The sequence below is a fragment of the Myxine glutinosa genome, chromosome 4 (genome assembly GCF_964187855.1).
Source record: "Myxine glutinosa chromosome 4, kmMyxGlut1.1, whole genome shotgun sequence".
In the NCBI taxonomy this organism is placed as follows: Eukaryota; Metazoa; Chordata; class Myxini; order Myxiniformes; family Myxinidae; genus Myxine; species Myxine glutinosa.
In genome coordinates, this window is record NC_136264.1 from 39,201,254 (window position 1) to 39,222,145 (window position 20,892).

Sequence of the window (20,892 nt, forward strand, 5' to 3'; positions counted from 1 at the left end):
CTTTCCACATAAGTACTATCTATCTAGAAGGCCACGAAGCTGAAACATCTGATCATTTGCAAATAATTTTGCATCATATTTTCTTCAAGAGGCAAAAATGAATAAATTACATTGATCAACTACATGGTATTCATAGAATACTTACCCCACGCAGTCGACTTGGTGCGAGCCAACTCTTCTGTTTTTTAAGGTTAAATTTTTTTTGATCCAATATGGCTGCCGGACCACGTGACTGATGACATCATACATTTACATTCTCCAATGTAATTGTTGCGTAGATTACCCTCAATAAATTTCAAACTGATCGCACTAAGCATTGTACTTGTCGAATTATGACGTCATAATGAAGGCACCAATGATGTCATCGTTAAAAACACATTACCTCCGCCACCAAAGGTGGATGGAGGTTATGTTTTCACCCCTGTCTGTCCGTTTTTTAGTCCGTTTGTGAACAAGATATCTCAAAAGGTTGTGGACGGATTCGGACGAAATTTGGCAGAGATGTAGCGTATGTGATAAGGACGAAATGATTAGATTTTGTTGAAGATCCGGATTCGGATTCGGCTAGTAGAATTTTTAAAGTGATTCTTCACCATTGGGAGATCGGGCCAAAAACGACACATAGCAGGATATCTCAAATATTTATGGATGGATTTGGACGAAACTTGGTGGACCGGTTGGTTGTCTGACAAGGACAAATAGATTCGATTTTGGTGAAAATCTTAATATGGATTCGGATATGAGAATTATTTAATTTATAAGTGATTCTTCACCATTGGGAGATGGGGCTAAAACCAACACATAGCAGGATATCTCAAAAAGTTATGGATGGATTTGGACGAAACTTGTTGGACAGGTTGTGTGTTTGACAAGGAAGAATCGATTCAATTTAGGTGAAGATCCGGCTCCGGATCAGGCTTGTAGAATTTTAAAAGTGATTCTTCACCATTGAGTGATATGGCCAAAAATGATATACAGCAGGATATCTCAAAAAGCTGTGGACGGATTTGGACGAAACCTGGTGGAGAGTTTGTGTGTGTGAAAAGGACTAATCGTTTCGATTTTGGTGAAGATCTGAATATGGATTCGGCTACAAGAATTATTTATTTTAAAGTGATCTTCACCATTGAGAGATCAGGTGAAAAGCGATATATATCATGATATTTTAAAAAGTTACGGACGAGTTATGAATACACTTGGTGGACGAGTTGGTTTGGTGACAAGAACAAGCCGATTAGATTTTGGTTCAGGTCCGAATCCAGATCCGGCTTTCAGTGGATGAATGAATGATCGTTTTAAGGCCGTTTTCCCCGCTAGAGCGGGGGTTAGCCTTGCGGGCCCCATGACAATCATGGTTCCCTGTTTGAGGCAATGTTTTTATGGCCGGATGCCCTTCCTGACGCCAACCCTTGGTCACGCTCTTACGATGCACAGGGATACGGTGTACCTATTCTAAATTGGGGTACACACCGGGATCATTCATCCCAGCAAGCTGGTACTCAATTTGCCGACCTCGGAAGGATGACAGGCTGAGTCAACCACCCTGGTGTTAATTCAGCGATCGACCGGGATTCGAACCCAGGATCCTGGGATCCCAAGCCGGCACCCTAACCGCTAAGCCAACACCAGGGTTAACCAGGGTCCCAAGTGGATACAAAACATAAACTGTTCACTAGGCGGAGGTATTTTCTCTACTGAGTGAAGTTCTAGTTCCCCATGCAGAGTTCTTTATAATGAGCCATGTTTCAATCAGAGGTCCAAATTGTTTTGTTTTCCAAGATGTTTTCCATATCACGGGACCAATTCGTCAAAATTATCACTCAAAATTCTACATGAGTAGACGCATAGTTTGTTGAAAATTTTGTCTCAATCGGACCAACAGATGCCAATAAAATGAATTTTAAAAAATGCAGACACGTACATACGTTACATTACCTGAAATTAAGGACTGTAGGCACTTACGCTCGGGGTCTGGGCCTTGGGCCCTACGTTTTGAAACGGGCCTGAAAATGACTTTACATAGAGCTACGTAATTTGTCAACCAAAAGACACAATTAAACCTAATTTTCACTCAAATATATACACAAAGAATTAAGTTAAGCACCCCCCCGTTTTTTTACAACCTCGCACATTACAAGTTTGTTGTCGTCAAAACAGTGTAATATACCCATGATATTGCTATATTTTCTGGAGAAGTGATATTATGGTCACATAAAAACATAACAATCATGCCGTTTTCAATATTTTATTCTGAATAATTTAAGGTGAAATTTTTTGGGAATTTTAGGCATATTTTCACCTCAATTTAAGTATGGAGCTATAGGTCCATCACGGACAGTGTGGATGACGTTTATGTTTTCTAACGTACAGTCATTGTTCTGAGAAGACCTCTAGCGATCTTTGCGTCAATAACGTGTGTAGGACCCACGTGATCGGATCACTGACTCAACCCTACGTCTCATAGACCCTGTAAGCCGTCGTATGCGTTGCTGTGGCAGGTTGTTCCATTCCCGATGTAATGCACGTTCCAATTCATCCAGATTGGCTATTGGAGGGACCATCTTCGCAATTTGTCGTCCCAACATGTCCCAAACGTGCTCGAGGGGGTTCAGGTCAGGACTGTACGCAGGCCAGGGGATGGTTGTCACAGCACCTTGCTCCATCCGATCACGTGGGTCCTACACACGTTATTGACGCAAAGATCGCTAGAGGTCTTCTCAGAACAATGACTGTACGTTAGAAAACATAAACGTCATCCACACTGTCCGTGATGGACCTATAGCTCCATACTTAAATTGAGGTGAAAATATGCCTAAAATTCCCAAAAAATTTCACCTTAAATTATTCAGAATAAAATATTGAAAACGGCATGATTGTTATGTTTTTATGTGACCATAATATCACTTCTCCAGAAAATATAGCAATATCATGGGTATATTACACTGTTTTGACGACAACAAACTTGTAATGTGCGAGGTTGTAAAAAAACGGGGGGGTGCTTAACTTAATTCTTTGTGTATAGTTAAGACATTTCTCCATCCTATGTCCTAAAAAATTATGATCACCATCGACTGGTGTATGCTATGCATTTTGCCATATTGCTTAAATTCTGCGTTGTCCAAAAAGTGATTATTCAGAAACTTAGAATTGTGATTTTGCTTCCATATATTATTTTATTGATAAATGCATTAATTTATATGTGGAAGCAGCGACAAACATATTCAACTCCTTGTCAATAATCATACTAAAATATGCAATTTGGTATCTGTCGGTCTGTCTGATGATTTTAGACCGCGATACATTCGGTCGTTACTTAACCAAGCTCAACCAAACTTAGCAGGAGGACTGAGGGTCACAAAATGAAGGTTGTAACAAATTAATTCCCTCCCTAAGGGGGATTTCTCCACCAATGGGGTTGCGTGTTGAGGTGTATATCCGTGTTAAGATAGCTTTATCGTGGCATTTTTCCAAGGCCACTACAAATAACAAAAGCATAATATTAATGTTATTACAAAACAAAATTAAGACGAACAAGAAAAAGAGCAATCAAGTTGCAAACCCTCGCCAGGATGTATCTTCAGTGGTTTGATTTAACTTTTGTGTTAAATCAAATATGGCGGCCGAACCACGTGACCAATGACGTCATCATTATTTTTTTTTCTAAACGAATTTATTCCGAGATTATGCTCAATAAATTTCATCTTAATCGGATGAAGTTTTGTACTTGTCGAATTATGACGTCATAATGGAGGCACCTATGACATAATCATTAACATATTTTATTTCCCATGGAGAGTTCTTTACAATGAGTCATGTCTCAATTTTGTCAATTCAGTGCTTTCAGAGATATAGAGGTGCAAAGTTTTTTGGTTTTTCCAAGATGGCGGCCGAACCACGTGACCTATTACGTCATAATTATCATTTAAAAATTCTACAGATGGAGTTACACCTATGGTGAAAATTTCCTGTCAATCGGACCAACGGTTGCAGAGAAAATCGTATTTATTCTGTGCGGACAAACAGACAGACAAAGAGACAGACAAACAAACGGACTCAAATGCAATACCCTCTCCTCTGGCGAGGGTAACAAATGTCACAAACAAAATCTCAGTGTCCTGTTTTTATTGATTTCTGAATGTTAAACCATAAAGTTATGAAACAAAAAAAACCTTATGTAAATGTCCCTGCAATGTGGTTATAAAACGTTGCTGCAAAGTTATAAGAACGTTAATGCAACGTTATGATAAAACGTTATGGAAACGTCAGCAAAACCCAACGTTTCAACGGTCCCGCAACGTTGTGTAAATGTTCCTGTAAAGGTTGTGTAAACGTACCTGCAATGGCGTTATAAAACGTTGCTGCAAAGTTATAATAACGTTAACGCAACGTTGTGGAAACGTTAGCAAAACCCAACGTTTGAACGTTCCTGCAACGTTGTGCAAATTTTCCTGTAAAGTTAAGGTTGCTGCAAAGTAATAATAACGTTTACACAACGTTGTGATAAAACGTTGTGAAAACGTCAGAAAACTCAACGTTTGAAAGTTCCTGCAACGTTGTGTAAATGTTCCTGTCATTGTTGTGCAAACGTACATGCAATAACGTTATAAAAGGTTGCTGCAAAGTTATAATAACGATAGCATAACGTCATGACAAACATTGTGGAAACATAAACAAAACTCAACATTTCAATGTTCTCAAGAGGTCAGAGCAAAACGTTGCAACAACGAAAGTGAAATATTGCAGCAACGTTGTGGCAACGCAAAAATGTAAGCGGGGCATCCGTCATACCAACACATCCATCATACCAACACATCCGTCATACCAACACATCCGCCAAACCAACACATCCTCCAAACCAACACATCCGTCAACACAACACATCCGCCAAACCAACACATCCTCCAAACCAACACATCCGTCAACCCAACACATCCGCCAAACCAACACATCCACCAAACCAACACATCCGTCAAACCAACACATCGATCAACACATCACATTCGTCAACCCAACACATCCACCACACCAATACACCCTCCAAACCAACACATCCGTCAACCCAACACATCCACCAAACTAACGCATCCACCAAACCAACACATCAGCCAAACTAACACATCCACCAAACCAACACATGCGCCAAACTAACACATCCGCCAAAGCAATACATCCACCAAACCAACACATCCGCCAAACAAACACATCCACCAAATCAACACATCCGCCAAACGAACACATCCGCCAAACTAACTCATCCACCAAACCAACACATCCACCAAACCAACACATACGCCAAACCAATACATCCGCCAAATAAACACATCCACCAAACGAACTCAACCACCAAACCAACACATCCGCCCAACTAACTCATCCACCAAACCAACACATCTACCAACCGAACACATCCGCCAAACCAACACATCCACCAAATTAACACATCCGCCAAACCAATACATCCGCCAAAGTAACACATGCCAAATCAACACATCCGTCAAACCAAGACATCAGCCAAAGTAACACATGCCCCAAACCAACACATACGCCAAACTAACACATCCGCCAAACCAACACATCCGCCGAACGAACACATCAGCCAAAGTAACACATGCGCCAAATCAACACATCCGCCAAACCAACACATCCGTCAAACCAACACATCCACCAAACCAACACATCCACCAAACCAATACATCCGCCAAACCAACACATCCGCCAAACTAACACCTCCGCCAAAGCAAAACATCCACCAAACCAATACATCTGCCAAACCAACACATCCGCCAAACTAACACATCCACCAAACCAACACATCCGCCAAACTAACACATCCACCAAACCAACACATCCGCCAAACCAACACATCCGCCAAACTAACACATCCACCAAACCAACACATCCGCCAAACTAACACATCCACCAAACCAACACATCCGCCAAAACAACACATCCGTCAACCCAACACATCCTCCAAAGCAAAACATCAGCAAAACAAACACATCCGCCAAAGCAATACATCTGCCAAACCAATACATCCACCAAACCAACCCATCCGCCAAACAAACACATCCGCCAAAGCAATGTATCCGCCAAACCAACACATCAGACAAACAAACACATCCGCCAAACAAACACATCCGCCAAACCAACACATCCGCTGAACCAACACATCTGCCAAACTAATACATGCGCCAAATCAACACATCCGCCAAACCAACACATCCGCCAAACCAACACATCCGCCAAACCAACACATCCGCCAAACCAACATATCCGCGAAAGCAACACATCCACCAAACCAACACATCAGCCAAACGAACACATCCGCCAAACCAACACATCCGCCGAACCAACACATGCGCCAAAGTAACACATGCGCCAAATCAAAACATCCGCCAAACCAACACATCCGTCAAACCACCACATCCACCAAACTAACACATCCTTCCAAACCAACACATCCAAACCAACACAAGGACTTCTGCGACTCACTGGGACTGACACAATCGGTCAATTTCCCGACCCATATCTCAGTCAATGGAGCATCTTCTCTTCTGGACTTGGTTATGAGTTATGACTAACTTCCCTGAAAATGTCTGCTGCTCTTCTTCTGCTCCAATCGGCTCATCTGATCATGTGCTTGTGAAAGTGGACATCTCTCTGACCATTCTCAGAGAGCCTCCTCAGCGTCGACGAGTCTGGCATTTCACTCAGGCCAACTGGCACGGTCTTCAAGCAGCCATCAATCATCTGGACTGGTCTCCCATCTCGACCGCCTCTGACATCAACTCATCCTGGGAATTCTTCCAAAGTAAATTGCTCTCTCTCATGCACAGATTTATCCCATCTCGTCTTCAGTTGTCATACCCTTCCTCCCGTCCATGGTACACGGAATCTTGTGGTGAGGCTGTTGCCCAGAAACAACTTGCTTTCGTCTCCTGGAAAGCAAATCCAACGGAAGGAAATCTCATTTCCTTTCACAAAGCCCGAAACAAGTGTGTGTCCACCCTCAGGAGAGCCAGGAAACAATATCTCTCCGTTCTCAAGACCGAACTCTCTTATCTGTCTCCCTCTTCCAAATCCTGGTGGCATCTGGTCAAATCTGTTTCTGGTGTTTGTTCCCCCTCCATCCCCTCCCTCACCTCAAACGGCTACACGGCTGACTCCGCACATGAAAAAGCTGAATGCCTCAACTCTGTGTTTGCCTCTCAATCTTGTGTCCCAAACCCACCCCTCTCTGTACCCACGGAACCCAGTCGAACCCAGCTGCTCCTGGACTCTGTGTCCTTTCCTCCTGACAAGGTGGAAAAGTTTCTGTCAACCCTCGACTCTGATTCTGCAACTGGTCCTGACGGCATCAGCCCACGGGTCCTAAAATCATGTTCTTCCGCTCTTTCACTCCCTCTCTCTGTTCTCTTCACCCTCTCTTTTGCTCAAGGTCATCTGCCATCTGCTTGGAAATCAGTCAACATCACCGCTTTGCACAAAAAATGTGCAAAAACAGATCCTAGCAACTACAGACCAATCAGCCTTCTCCCAATTATCAGCAAAGTCATGGAATCCATCATTGCTTCAGATATGAAATCGTTCCTCTTCTCCAATGGCTTGATCTCTGACTATCAATTTGGTTTCAGACATGGTCACTCTACTCTGGACATGCTGCTTCTGCTTTCTCAACAATGGATGAAGGTCCTCAACGCCAAACAGGAAATTAGAGCTGTCTCCCTTGACATTTCACGTGCCTTCGATACGGTCTGGCACCCCGCTCTGCTCACCAAACCCTCCTCCTTTGGTATCCATGGAAATCTCCATGCATGGCTGGCGGACTTCCTCTCCAGTCGTAGTCAACGTGTGGCCCTGAATGGGTTTCTCTCATCTCCTCTTCCTGTTCAGGCTGGAGTTCCCCAAGGCAGTGTTCTGGGCCCTGTGCTTTTTCTGGTCTTCATCAATGATCTCTCCGACTCTCTTGAAAATCCTCTCGATCTATTTGCTGATGACTCTACTCTCTGTCGCTCCATTCCTCATCCCTCACATCGGCAGTCTGCAGCCTCCTCACTCTCTGCAGACCTGGACAAAATCACAGACTGGGCAAACAAGTGGAACATGTCTTTCAATCCTGACAAATCTCACACTCTTACGATGTCTCTCCGAAAAGACCGACTGGACAACCCTCCCATCCACTTTCTAAATAATCCTCTCCAATAAGTTCTGTCACTCAAGCTTTTGGGTCTCACTATCTGCCATGATCTTTCCTGGGAAAACCACATTTCAAATCTGGCCTCCAAAGCCAGTCGCCGACTGGGCATCCTCCATCGTGCGAAGTCCTTCCTTGGCACACCTGAGCTCCTCACCACATACAAGGCTTTCATCCGCAGCTCAATGGAATACTGCTCTCCCCTCTGGGCTGGTGCTCCTGCCTCACACCTAGCTCGTCTTCACACTGTTGAAACCAAAGCGTTCAGAATCATTGGAATCTCCCTTGATGAAGCTACCTCCGAGGGCCTTTCACTTACTCACCGCAGGCAGGTTGGTCGTCTTTCTGTCTTCTACCGACTCCTCTCTGGCCTTGCCCCCCCCCCCCACCCCCCAGCTCTCTCTGGGCTCTGTCCCCCAAATATTACTACAGGTCGCACAAGATCTGCTTGCAACCCTCTTATGGTTAAACTGCCAAAAACAAGACTCTCTGCTCACCTTCACTCCTTCATTCCTCTTTTCTCCCGCCTCTGGAACAAACTCCCTCCCTCTCTTCAATCCCACTCCACCCTCCAGGTCTTTAAAACAGCTGTTCACCACCATCTCTTATCTTCCCCCATCCAAAACCTTGATCTATTCTAACCCCGCTAATTTCACCCCAAATCCTACACTTTTTTGAAATACCAACTTCTGTCCTGGAAGTCCTTGGTGTCCTTGTGTTTTATACTTCTTTTGCATCACTAGCACCAGTGTGGAAAGTGGTTTTGCATCACGAGCACAAGTGTGGAAAGTGGTTTTGCAACACGAACACAAGTGGGGAAAGTGGCTTTCCAATACTCGCACAAGTGAGAAAAGTGGTTTTGCATTGCTAACACAAGTGTGGAAAGTGGTTTTGCAACACCAACACAAGTGTTTGGAAAGTGGTTTTGCAACACCAACACAAGTGGGGAAAGTGGTTTTGCATCACTAACACAAGTGCGAAAAGTCGTTTTGCTTTAAAAGCACAAGTGTTCAAAGTGGTTTTGCATCACCAGCACAAGTGTGGAAAGTGGTTTTGCATCACTAGCACAATGTGTGGAAAGTGGTTTTGCAATACGAACACAAGTGGGGAAAGTGGCTTTGCAATACTCGCATAAGTGCGAAAAGTGGTTTTGCATTGCTAGCACAAGTGTGGAAAGTGGTTTTGCAACAACAACTCAAGTGTAGAAAGTGGTTTTGCATCACTAGCACATGTGTGGAAAGTGGTTTTGCATCACTAGCACAAGTGTGGAAAGTGGTTTTGCAACACGAACACAAGTGGGGAAAGTGGCTTTGCAATACTCGCACAAGTGTATAAAGAGGTTTTGCATTGCTCGCACAAGTGTGGAAAGTTGTTTTGCAACACCAACACAAGTGTGGAAAGTGGTTTTCAATGCCAACACAAGTGCAGAAAGTGCTTCTGCAACACTAACACAACTGTGAGAAGTGGTTTACAACACCAACACAAGTGCGAAAAGTGGTTTTCATCACGACCACAAGTGCGAAAATTGGTTTTCAACACTAACACAAGTGCGGAAAGTCGTTTTGCATTACAAGCACATGTGTGGAAAGTGGTTTTGCATTGCTAGCACAAGTTTGGAAAGTGGTTTTGCAACACCAACACAAGTGTGGAAAGTGGTTTTCAATGCCAACACAAGTGCGGAAAGTGGATCTGCAACACGAACACAACTGTGAGAAGTGGTTTACAACACCAACACAAGTGCGAAAAGTGGTTTTGTAACACGACCACAAGTGCGAAAAGTGGTTTTCAACACTAACACAAGTACGAAAAGTCGTTTTGCATTAGAAGCACAAGTGCGGAAAGTGGTTCTGCAACACTAACACAACTGTGAGAAGTGGGTTTCAACACTAACACAAGTGCGAAAAGTCGTTTTGCATTAAAACCACAAGTGTGGAAAGTGGTTTTGCATCACTAGCACAAGTGTGGAAAGTGGTTTTGCATCACTAGCACAAGTGTGTAAAGTGGTTTTGCAACACGAACACAAGTGCGAAAAGTGGTTTTGAACACTAACACAAGTGCGAAAAGTCGTTTTGCATTAAAAGCACAAGTGTGGAAAGTGGTTTTGCATCACGAGCACAAGTGTGGAAAGTGGTTTTGCATCACTAGCACAAGTGTGGAAAGTGGTTTTGCAACAGGAAAGCAAGTGGGGAAAGTGACTTTGCAATACTCGCACAAGTGCGAAAAGTGGTTTTGCATTGCTAGCACAAGTGTGGAAAGTGGTTTTGCAACACGAACACAAGTGGGGAAAGTGGCTTTGCAATACTCGCACAAGTGCGAAAAGTGGTTTTGCATTGCGAGCACAAGTGTGGAAAGTGGTTTTGCAGCACCAACACAAGTGTGGAAAGTGGTTTTTCATCACTAAGACAAGTGCGAAAAGTCGTTTTGCTTTAAAAGCACAAGTGTGGAAAGTGGTTTTGCATCACTAGCACAAGTGTGGAAAGTGGTTTTGCAACACGAACACAAGTGGGGAAAGTGGCTTTGCAACACTCGCACAAGTGCGAAAAGTGGTTTTGCATTGCGAGCACAAGTGTGGAAAGTGGTTTTGCAACACGAACACAAGTGGGGAAAGTGGCTTTGCAATACTCGCACAAGTGTGAAAAGTGGTTTTGCATTGCGAGCACAAGTGTGGAAAGTGGTTTTGCAACACCAACACAAGTGTGGAAAGTGGTTTTGCATCACCAGCACAAGTGTCGAAAGTGGCTTTGCAATACTCGCACAAGTGTATAAAGTGGTTTTGCATTGCTAACACAAGTGTGGGAAGTGGTTTTGCAGCACCAACACAAGTGTGGAAAGTGGTTTTCAATGCCAACACAAGTGCAGAAAGTGCTTCTGCAACACTAACACAACTGTGAGAAGTGGTTTACAACACTAACACAAGTGCGAAAAGTGGTTTTGCAACACGACCACAAGTGCGAAAAGTGGTTTTCAACACTAACACAAGTGCGAAAAGTCGTTTTGCATTACAAGCACAAGTGTGTAAAGTGGTTTTGCAACACCAACATAAGTGTGGAAAGTGGTTTTGCATCACTAGCACAAGTGTGGAAAGTGGTTTTGCAACACGAACACAAGTGCGAAAAGTGGTTTTGCATCGCAAGCACAAGTGTGGAAAGTGGTTTTGCAACACCAACACAAGTGTGGAAAGTGGTTTTCAATGCCAACACAAGTAGTTAGGTCCAAAACTTCAATTCCGTGACCATTTTCTGGCTAGTAAGGTTTGACGATTGATTTGACTTCTATTAACATTTTATAACAAAAATAGCCTCTATGTCCCTCCCAAAAATCCCGTCATTTTTCGCCAGAGGCCCGAATCCAAGATGACCGCCGGCACTATCTTGAAAAATTAAGTTTTGAACCAGAACACCTACAATCACGTACAAAGACACTTTTTTGGGTAATTTGACCACGAGGATTCCGAATCTGACATTAGTTTGATGTTATGACATTATTTTGACCCAGAAATCCAAGATGGCCACCATCCAGTAGAGCGAAAATGCAACTTTTGTACTTAAACACGTTAAAGAAACTACCTCCATAAGGATATCTTGCAGTAAAGTAATTGATGATTGCATGACAAGTAAACTCATTACACTTCAAAATAAGCTATTTTTAATAGCTGTGACTTGAACAGTTTTCAAATGAAGTAATTAATCAATATGACCTTTAATTATATGATTAGTCCGAATCAGAGCATTCTGCTTCACTAGAATCTGAATCATCAGATTCCGATGAATCTCCCCGCCTTTGTACATCATCATCTCGCTCCTCATTCCCCTCCTGGCTCTCATCTTCCTCACTCTCTTCAGCTGGCCCTGGTGCAGGTAGATGTGTCGGGAGAGCAGGTTGCGTGTGGCGGACAGGGCGACAGCGACCACCCACCAGCTCCCAGCCATGTCCGACTGGCGAGGGGTGGTGTTTCTTGGAGGGATGACGCACAAGATATGCCAAGTAGTTTGCTCGGAGGCAGTGTTGGCGTAGGCTGTCTGCATCTGGAGGGAGACGGATAAATGATTTGTTTTTCAGTGTCTTCCACTTTGCTGCACAGGCCTCAGCCATGGTGCTACTCTTTTCGTCGCCATAGATGACATGTCGTGTGAACTGGAAGAGCTCCTCTAGCACCTCCTCCTCAAGGTCAAGGCTATCTCCACACAGCAAGAGCTGCCGTCGAGCCACAGGGCTCTTCGCCACCCGGTCATACACCAACTTCTTACCCTTGCCATAGAAGCCTGAGTTGGCATCACAGCCTGTCATACAGTGCAGCTGCACAATACAGTCTGCCATCTCGTCATTAACCAGGCCATGACATAAGATAGTCTCCTTCTTCCTCTTGATACAGAGCTTTCCGGGCAGCTGCTGCGAGATGACTGCTGCCGCGACATAGGCATCGGTATCAGCGGTATCAATGACAACAGGGCCACTGTAGCCTGATTCACGCAGAACTGCGTAAGCAGAAAAGAGGACAGTATCAGCCTCAGACTGGTCAAAGCTGTAGTTCTCCATTGGTTGCTGGGTTTTCAAATTGGTGCAGTGGGAGCCAACAGAGTAGACAATCTCTGCATCAACACTCTCTGCAAGATCTGTCAGGTAGGTGCATATCAGCTTTTGCATCCGCCCCTTGTTGCTGACGCTACATAGAAGTGTTTTGAATGCTTGGGCAGAAGGGAAGGGGTCATTCAATTTCATGTAGGTGTTGGGTATATGTGCCTTACCCTGTACCCGCAGGTCTCGCTCGTCATCTTTAGTAGAGTATGGTGTGTCATATGGGTCATTCACACAGAAGATACGTTCAGCATCACCATGGCGGGCAAGGAATGATGGAAGACACCTTGTGGACATAGTCTGACCACTTGTATGGGGTGCCATGTTGCGTCTGTCGATCCTCTGCTGATGGAGTTGCCATCCTCCAAATCATGCCCATGTCGATGAGAGCGGTGTAGGGTTCCTGCAGATCTACAGATTGCAGAGAGAGTTTCTGGATGAGCTTACTCTTCTGTGTCTTCCTGTATGTTCTGTTGGAGTTGAATAAAGCCACACACTCCTCAACAACACGATGTTCCAGCAACTCAGTGAGGTCCACAAGATGACTGACCTCAACCAGGTTGATCATTGCCTTGAGAGCATTCTGCTCCATTTCAGCAGCTCTCGTTTTGAGTTCCTCCCTGGGCTTCTCCATGTCTGGCATCTTGGCAAATGTCAAGCGTTTACTCAGAGGGACAGGTGCATGAAGGGATGTATTCTTACTGAATACCCGCTCCTGCAAGAAGCTGGTCAACTTTTCCTCCCCTGCAGCATGGGCAGAATTGAAATCCACAACGAGCTCATTAGAGGCAGGCATGGCTGACTGTAGGGTGCGGAGTGTGGGTGAGGATGGGTCGAATGGAAAGGAGTCAAACTCATGTATGCAGGCTACCAGGTCCTGCACGCACTGCTCATCTTCTCGCATTCGTTTTGGGCCACATTCAATGTGCTTCCTCTTGGCTTTTTTTCGGTTGGCCAGGGCATTATGAGCCGCCCGGATCTGGGCTACATTGTTCACATTTCTGGAGTGCACCAGCAGCTGCTTCTCATTCTTGAGGATGGAGAGCCAGCCAGACTTCATTTTGCTGCCCTTGTTCATGGTGCATTCGATCCACATGTCCCAGGCCATGTTGGAGTAGGGGTTGCCTGTGATGGACTGAGCGGAGTCAGTACGAAGGAAGGTGACCTGATCAGCAGGGAGATTTGTCAGCATTGCCCAGAAGTCAGATAGCCACCTCCCGTACCTATTGTTGTCGTACGCTACCATCCATGGCAGCATGGCGCGCAGAGAGCTGACGTACTCGTCCCAGTTACAGATATGGACTGCGTGGACATTCTGCATTAGTGCATCTGTCATGGACAGGAAGTCCCTCCAGTAGTCTGCCATGTCACTGGCCTCCACATGGATGAATAAGTTAGTGATAAGGCTGTCCAGGTCAGCATCCTCCTCCAGTGCTGCATGAGCAGCAGCACGGGATTCTTGGGAAAGACTAGTATCTCTCAGAAACTCGAGCTTCTCCCTCGTCTCATCAGCCAGGCAGGGCACGAGCCTCTCCTGCACCAGCTGACTCATGAGCGCCTCATACATAAGCCTCAAGCAACGCAGCCCCCTTTTGTAATGCTTGCCTTTCAGCGCACGATCAACGGAGCCCTCGGCAATAACTCCTGCTGCCACGAGTACATCTCCTAACTCACTCCCGTTGTAGCGCTTGTATATAGCACTCATCATCACACACTGTGTATGGAAGGGACCTAGAAAGGGCACAATGTCATGGTATTTCTTTAGGTTCTCGGCCTTGAGCAGGGTAATGAGGACGTACACGGGATGATCTCCCACTAAGAAGGCGAAAGGCATGTGCTTGGTGGCAATGATGATAGAAAGCTTGTCCATGATGTCATTCACAACTGACTTGATGGGCGGTTGATTGTAGGACATATGAAAATAAGCCTTGCTCTTCCCTTGCTCCGCATTTAAACCAGCATAAAACCCATTGTATGAAGGGATAGCCTGCTCAGCTGCATCAGGGCGGTCACCATCCACGTCCACACGAGCAAGGGCATGAAAAATGCTCCGCTTGCACTGATGCTTTGTACTTGATGAGAACATAGTGGGCTTTGGCCGGATGGGAGGCTCCCCACGTTTTATCGTCCTATACGGCTTAACTACCTGCATCTCAGATGCCTTCTCAGTTAGTGCCTGTGACACAGTCTTTGCGTCTGTGATGCGTGTTTGCTCATCCTGGATGTTAGCCTCATAATCCGGTACAAGACGTTCTAGACGCTGCAGAAACATCCAGTTACAGCAGTGTGCAGTACCCCCTCCTGTCAACGTGTCGTTGGTAAAGTCATCATTGTCAATGATACTAATGCTTGGTTCTCCCTCAGCGATCTCATCAGGACAGATCAAACATCGCTCGAGGTCATGCATGGTCCAGAGGTCACGTAGGAGAAGCGCGTTCGGGTAGCTGATCCCCATGCCCAGCTTGTAGTAAGAGTCAATAAGCTCCTTGCTGCGAGTCATCCCATGAAGGGTGACGGTGGCATTGATGGCGGTAGTGGTGGGTCGCTTTGTAATGTACTGCGTGATGAGAGAGGTGAGAGAGAGTGTGCTGGGAGACAGATCTACCTCCTTCTTCCCCTGCAAAGCAGATAGCAGCTGCACCATGAGAGGCGAGAGCTCTTCCTCCTCTTCTAGCTCCTCGACTCTTGGCGGCCATGGGATGGGTTTGATTGACTTGACATCATCCTTGAGCCGCTTAGCCACATTGTGCACCAGTTGTTCACTGCCAACACCGATGGCGGAGAGTGCTGCTTCAACATATGAACCACCCCCAGACGTGTCATAGACTAGGTCGCTCTGGTTTCTCTGAGGGCGGGAGTGGAAGCCGATCTTGCCCTCAAACTCCCAGGTCAGGATATCTTTGATAAAGGATGACTTGATGCTGGATGTTGAGAAGCCATACCGAGATATGATAGAGCTGTAGTCTTTGAGGAGGCTCTGTAGTGACCTTAGCTCACGTTCCTCAAAGATAACTGTTCTGATGTGGTCAAAGAAGATAGTCTGAGCCTCACGGAGATTGACATTGTGCATGCGTGGGAGTTTGTCATCTTCACTCATTTTCTGGTAACTACGCACATATTTCAACCAGCATTTGTTGTGATATCTGATCTCAATCGCATATGGGTCATCAGCTGCATAATTGATCACACAGTTGATTCTGTCTCGCATGCTCTGATCTTCGAGGACCACCGTGTGACTCTTGAACGTTGCCCATGCATTATCATACGAAATCAGGGACAGCTTTGATTCTGGGTGCTTTGCCGACTCCGGTTTACAGCACCAGACACATTTTGTTTTTTCATGTATCAGCCCTTCTACACTTGATCGCAGCCGCTTGGCAGGTGGAGAAGCAGCCGGGGGGAAAGCCTCAGACATGGACGAAGACTGAGATTGGCATTCCTTGACTTCTCGTTTTTTCTGTCTTGTCTTGGCCTGCTCCAGTTTATTAGCATTCCATAAGGTCAGCCTACATGATTTATGGACACATTGTCTGCTGGGACCATTATCCCAATTGACTGTTGCATAAACGTCTCCGAACTTGTCAAGACCGCTCCATAACAGGGCTTTTTTCTTGAGATTTTCCCAACTCTCAACGGAGGTAACGACATCAGTGGCTTCATTGCAAAGCCCGCCACACTGGAGGACACACGGAACGGTGGACATTCTCTTGACAGCTATCTTCTGAATACTGCGCTTCTCAGTGCCGTCTCATTCGCTCGTATACTCCCTGGAAAGACAGAAATAAGTATATGACATTACACACACAGACAAATAAAAAACAAGAAAATAGCAATTCACTAATCAGGACCTCAATTCCGTGGCCAGTATAGATTTAGCCAAAATAATGTGTTAATTCATGATCATATGTTCTCCCATTTAAAAGTTGCATTTTCGCTCTAGTGGATGGTGGCCATCTTGGATTTCTGGGTCAAAATAATGTCATAACGTCAAAGTAATGTCAGATTCGGAATTCCTCGTGGTCAAATTACCCAAAAAAGTGTCTTTGTACGTGATTCTAGGTGTTCTGGTTCAAAACTTAATTTTTCAAGATAGTGCCAGCGGTCATCTTGGATTCGGGCCTCTGGCGAAAAATGCCGGGATTTTTGGGAGGGACATAGAGGCTATTTTTGTTATAAAATGTCAATAGAAGTCAAATCAATCGTCAAACCTTACTAGCCAGAAAATGGTCACGGAATTGAAGTTTTGGACCTAACTAAAGTGCGGAAAGTGCTTCTGCAACACTAACACAACTGTGAGAAGTGGTTTACAACACTAACACAAGTGCGAAAAGTGGTTTTCAACACGACCACAAGTGCGAAAAGTGGTTTTCAACACTAACACAAGTGCGGAAAGTGGTTTTGCATTGCAAGCACAAGTGTGGAAAGTGGTTTTGCAACACCAACACAAGTGTGGAAAGTGGTTTTCAATGCTAACACAAGTGCGGAAAGTGCTTCTGCAACACTAACACAACTGTGAGAAGTGGTTTACAACACTAACACAAGTGCGAAAAGTGGTTTTCAACACAACCACAAGTGCGAAAAGTGGTTTTCAACACTAACACAAGTGCGGAAAGTCGTTTTGCATTACAAGCACAAGTGCGGAGAGTGGTTTTGCATTGCTAGCACAAGTGTGGAAAGTGGTTTTGCAACACCAACACAAGTGTGGAAAGTGGTTTTCAATGCCAACACAAGTGCGGAAAGTGGATCTGCAACACGAACACAACTGTGCGAAGTGGTTTACAACACTAACACATGTGCGAAAAGTGGTTTTCAACACGACCACAAGTGCGAAAAGTGGTTTTCAACACTAACACAAGTGCGGAAAGTCGTTTTGCATTACAAGCACAAGTGTGGAAAGTGGTTTTGCATTGCTAGCACAAGTGTGGAAAGTGGTTTTGCAACACCAACACAAGTGTGGAAAGTGGTTTTCAATGCCAACACAAGTGCGGAAAGTGGATCTGCACCACAAACACAACTGTGAGAAGTGGTTTACAACACTAACACAAGTGCGAAAAGTGGTTTTGTAACACGACCACAAGTGCGAAAAGTGGTTTTCAACACTAACACAAGTGCGAAAAGTCGTTTTGCATTAGAAGTACAAGTGCGGAAAGTGGTTCTGCAACACTAACACAACTGTGAGAAGTGGTTTTCAACACTAACACAAGTGCGAAAAGTCGTTTTGCATTAAAAGCACAAGTGTGGAAAGTGGTTTTGCATCACTAGCGCAAGTGTGGAAAGTGGTTTTGCATCACTAGCACAAGTGTGGAAAGTGGTTTTGCAACACGAACACAAGTGCGAAAAGTGGTTTTCAACACTAACACAAGTGCGAAAAGTCGTTTTGAATTAAAAGCACAAGTGTGGAAAGTGGTTTTGCATCACGACCACAAGTGTGGAAAGTGGTTTTGCATCACAAGCACAAGTGTGGAAAGTGGTTTTGCAACAGGAAAGCAAGTGGGGAAAGTGACTTTGCAATACTCGCACAAGTGCGAAAAGTGGTTTTGCATTGCTAGCACAAGTGTGGCAAGTGGTTTTGCAACACGAACACAAGTGGGGAAAGTGGCTTTGCAATACTCGCACAAGTGCGAAAAGTGGTTTTGCATTGCGAGCACAAGTGTGGAAAGTGGTTTTGCAGCACCAACACAAGTGTGGAAAGTGGTTTTTCATCACTAACACAAGTGCGAAAAGTCGTTTTGCTTTAAAAGCACAAGTGTGGAAAGTGGTTTTGCATCACTAGCACAAGTGTGAAAAGTGGTTTTGCATCACTAGCACAAGTGTGGTAGTGGTTTTGCAACACGAACACAAGTGCGAAAAGTGGTTTTGCATTGCAAGCACAAGTGTGGAAAGTGGTTTTGCAACACCAACACAAGTGTGGAAAGTGGTTTTCAATGCCAACACAAGTGCGGAAAGTGCTTCTGCAACACTAACACAACTGTGAGAAGTGGTTTACAACACTAACACAAGTGCGGAAAGTGGATCTGCAACACGAACACAACTGTGAGAAGTGGTTTACAACACTAACACAAGTGCGAAAAGTGGTTTTCAACACGACCACAAGTGCGAAAAGTGGTTTTCAACACTAACACAAGTGCGGAAAGTCGTTTTGCATTACAAGCACAAGTGTGGAAAGTGGTTTTGCATTGCTAGCACAAGTGTGGAAAGTGGTTTTGCAACACCAACACAAGTGTGGAAAGTGGTTTTCAATGCCAACACAAGTGCGGAAAGTGGATCTGCAACACGAACACAAGTGCGAAAAGTCGTTTTGCATTACAAGCACAAGTGCGGAAAGTGGTTCTGCAACACGAAAACAACTGTGAGAAGTGGTTTACAACACTAACACAAGTGCGAAAAGTGGTTTTCAACACTAACACAAGTGCGAAAAGTCGTTTTGCATTACAAGCACAAGTGCAGAAAGTGGTTCTGCAACACTGACACAACTGTGAGAAGTGGTTTTCAACACTAACACAAGTGTGGAAAGTGGTTTTGCATCACTAGCGCAAGTGTGGAAAGTGGTTTTGCATCACTAGCACAAGTGTGGAAAGTGGTTTTGCAACACGAACACAAGTGCGAAAAGTGGTTTTCAACACTAACACAAGTGCGAAAAGTCGTTTTGCATAAAAAGCACAAGTGTGGAAAGTGGTTTTGCATCACGAGCACAAGTGTGGAAAGTGGTTTTGCATCACTAGCACAAGTGTGGAAAGTGGTTTTGCAACAGGAAAGCAAGTGGGGGAAAGTGACTTTGCAATACTCGCACAAGTGCGAAAAGTGGTTTTGCATTGCTAGCACAAGTGTGGAAAGTGGTTTTGCAACGCGAACACAAGTGGGGAAAGCGGCTTTGCAATACTCGCACAAGTGCGAAAAGTGGTTTTGCATTGCGAGCACAAGTGTGGAAAGTGTTTTTGCAGCACCAACACAAGTGTGGAAAGTGGTTTTTCATCACGAACACAAGTGCGAAAAGTCGTTTTGCTTTAAAAGCACAAGTGTGGAAAGTGGTTTTGCATCACTAGCACAAGTGTGAAAAGTGGTTTTGCATCACTAGCACAAGTGTGGAAAGTGGTTTTGCAACACGAACACAAGTGGGGAAAGTGGCTTTGCAATACTCGCACAAGTGCGAAAAGTGGTTTTGCATTGCGAGCACAAGTGTGGAAAGTGATTTTGCAACACGAACACAAGTGGGGAAAGTGGCTTTGCAATACTCGCACAAGTGCGAAAAGTGGTTTTGCATTGCGAGCACAAGTGTGGAAAGTGGTTTTGCATCACCAGCACAAGTGTGGAAAGTGGTTTTTGCATCACTAGCACAAGTGTGGAAAGTGGTTTTGCAACACGAACACAAGTGGGGAAAGTGGTTTTGCAACACGAACACAAGTGCGAAAAGTGGTTTTGCATTGCAAGCACAAGTGTGGAAAGTGGTTTTGCAACACCAACACAAGTGTGGAAAGTGGTTTTCAATGCCAACACAAGTGCGGAAAGTGCTTCTGCAACACTAACACAACTGTGAGAAGTGGTTTACAACACTAACACAAGTGCGAAAAGTGGTTTTGCAACACGACCACAAGTGCGAAAAGTGGTTTTCAACACTAACACAAGTGCGAAAAGTCGTTTTGCATTACAAGCACAAGTGTGTAAAGTGGTTTTGCAACACCAACACAAGTGTGGAAAGTGGTTTTGCATCACGACCACAAGTGTGGAAAGTGCTTTTGCATCACTAGCACAAGTGTGGAAAGTGGTTTTGCATCACTGGCACAAGTGTGGAAAGTGGTTTTGCAACACGAACAGAAGTGGGGAAAGTGGTTTTGCATCACGAGCACAAGTGTGGAAAGTGGTTTTGCATCATTAGCACAAGTGTGGCATGTGGTTTTGCAACACGAACAGAAGTGGGGAAAGTGGTTTTGCAACACCAATACAAGTGTGGAAAATGGTTTTGCATTGCCAGCACAAGTGTGGAAAGTGGTTTTGCAACACCAACACAAGTGTGGAAAGTGGTTTTCAATGCCAACACAAGTGCGGAAAGTGGATCTGCAACACTAACACAACTGTGAGAAGTGGTTTAAAACAGGAACACAAGTTCGAAAAGTGGTTTTGCAACA

At 44.7% G+C, this 20,892-nt stretch overlaps 2 protein-coding genes across 2 annotated transcripts in view; both read right to left on the bottom strand.

Annotated features, from left to right (window-relative positions):
- Positions 1–20,892, bottom strand: part of LOC144891700 (membrane-associated guanylate kinase, WW and PDZ domain-containing protein 1-like) — a 119,123-nt gene that overhangs the window by 60,998 nt on the left and 37,233 nt on the right. The gene's annotated exons all lie outside the window — the stretch shown is intronic.
- The window catches only part of LOC144891699 (uncharacterized), a 1,187,956-nt gene continuing 1,183,148 nt past the window's right edge, over positions 16,085–20,892 (bottom strand). The window contains exon 2 of the mRNA XM_078775647.1: positions 16,085–16,536. The gene's annotated coding sequence lies outside the window, so the exon portion shown is untranslated. The remainder of the gene's footprint in view (positions 16,537–20,892) is intronic.